The sequence below is a fragment of the Triticum aestivum genome, chromosome 2B (genome assembly GCF_018294505.1).
Source record: "Triticum aestivum cultivar Chinese Spring chromosome 2B, IWGSC CS RefSeq v2.1, whole genome shotgun sequence".
NCBI classification, from domain to species: domain Eukaryota; kingdom Viridiplantae; phylum Streptophyta; class Magnoliopsida; order Poales; family Poaceae; genus Triticum; species Triticum aestivum.
Window position 1 is genome coordinate 371028039 of NC_057798.1, and position 2259 is coordinate 371030297.

Here is a 2259-nt window from a genome sequence, read left to right on the forward strand (position 1 = left end):
GGGACCCATTCATAAGGTTTGTTGGACCCGGCTAAGCACCCTCCCGGTAGGGCTAGAGCGACAGCAAAGAAATGGTCTTCTTAGGTTTGGCAATTTTACTACCTCCTGTCGAAGATCCGTCCATCTACTTATTGCCTCCGACCGCCTTCTTGTCGCCCCCTTTTTCTCTCCCCTCTTAGTGAACCCACTTTATACGATATTTATGACACAGAATGTTGTTCTTTCAACATGATTCCTCAACAATTTTGTCATTCTAACTGACTCTCCGTTCTCTCCATTCCAATGCATCCTTACGAATACAAGAGTGGTTTTTTTGTTTTGGGTATAGCAGGACTTGAACCTGCAACCATTAGGTTAAAAGCCCAATGCTCTACCAACTGATCTATACACCCGATTTTACAAGAAGGCTGGGTGCGAAAAAGAAAAGAGGGCGGTCTGGCACCTTTTCTTCTTATCATATCACAAGGGCGCGGCTCTGTATGGTATAGTACTGTGGAGCAAGTTTGGGAGTCCTTTCCACTCATTGAGGATTCTATCTAAAAAAGAAGGTCAATGGGGGAGACTACTTTGAAGTCCGGGCTGAACAAACTACTTCTCCTGCTACCAAAATAGAGAAATAAGGAAATAAGATGGATTCGTCTAATAAAATACCCAATGCCTGTAGTTGAAGAATTGTTGGATGAGTTATCTTGTGCTGTTTGGTTTACTAAGCTGGATCTGTGGGCTGGTTACCATCAGATAAGATTACATGAAGTAGACGAATACAAAACGACATTCAACACCCACGTCACTATGAATTTTAGGCCATTTGGGCTCACAAATGCACCACCCACCCTCCAGAGTGCTATGAACACAATTCTGGCTGAGCTGACTAGGGTTTGTGTACTTGTTTTTGTTGATGACATCTTAATCTACAGCAAATCCTTGCAAGATCATGTCACCCATTTGCAGCAAGTATTTGACCTTTTGAAGCAGAATCAACTATATATGAAGTTGAATAAATGTTCATTTGCTCAACCACAGATAGAATACCTGGGTCATGTCATTAGTGGGAAAGGGGTGGCTACAGACTAAAAGAAGATCCTCACAGTGAAAGAGTGGCCTACTTCCAAGTCAAGCACATTAGAGTTTGGGCTTAGCAGGACAGGCGTTTCATTCACAGGAGCTTAGCTCATTTGACTGCTCAAAGACTTAAAACACCAATGCAACACAAAGCTTTCCTTTCCTCAAGCTCATGGGATTACAATAGAATTACCATCTAAAATCTTCCACTGGAAGTTCTCTTTAATAGAATGACTGGCTTTACATATCTCCTTATTAATAGGAAATGAATCGGCAGCAACATAGAACCCATCCCAAGAACCCTCAAACCTCCCTGGAGAACACGGCTCCACAACGTATTTGGTAGCGGATCCAGTTTTCCTTATTTGTTAACATATACCTTTCCTCTGCCTATGAGCTATCTAAAGGTCCATCGTTATCCTTTCCGGCAATGGAGGCAGAATCAATGGTCATGTCAGGTTTCAGATTCAAAGAGAGATGTCAAGCAAGCGCCGAATCTGAGTACTCAACTTGCCCGACCCGCCTCTTCCACTAGACCTTGTCTTTCAAAGAGCAGCAGCCCTGCAAGCCTAATAGAACCTTGTTTACCTATTACTTACTTTTGCTTTGAGCGTCGCACTCCAGTGGCTTTCTTTCCTATGGCTTGGATGGGGGTCCTCAACAAGATCTATATTAGTGTCATTATTTACTTATTTAGACGATAGATGATGATAGAGAGCAGACTGGCTCTGAGGAAGAATATCTTAAGTAGTTGAATCCGCTCCGCTAGGTTAAATTGTATGATCTGAATGTAGGAGGACTGCTGCTGGTGACACAATTTCTTTTGGGTTTGAAGAATGAACTCAGAGCTACAGTGGAAGTGCAGATGCCTAACTCAATTAGTGAAGCTGCATCTTTTGCTCAATCAAGTGCGGGAAGGAGTTTTGGAGAGAGGCAGGCACTACATGAACAAGAAGGACAGTAACTAGAATCAGAAGTCGGCTGCCCCGCAGCAGCAAGGCTATGTCTCAGTCAAAGTTCGACAGGGGGCAAAACAGTTGCTGTCCTAATAGAAGTTCATGTCGATCCAGCCAAGCCAGTGCCATCATTAGAAAGTCCGGCCATTTTAGTTTCAGCCAGTTCAAGTTAGGGCAAGGAGGAAAGGAAGAGAGTAATGCAAGGATGTAAAGAATGAGGTGCTAGAACAGACTGGCCCGC

General features: G+C 43.5%; 1 non-coding gene across 1 annotated transcript; it reads right to left on the reverse strand.

The window, feature by feature from the left end:
- Positions 1-319: 319 nt before the first annotated feature.
- TRNAK-UUU (transfer RNA lysine (anticodon UUU)) lies at positions 320-392 on the reverse strand. Its single transcript has one exon. It is a non-coding gene; the product is annotated as a tRNA-Lys (tRNA).
- Between the last annotated feature and the right edge of the window lie 1867 nt (positions 393-2259).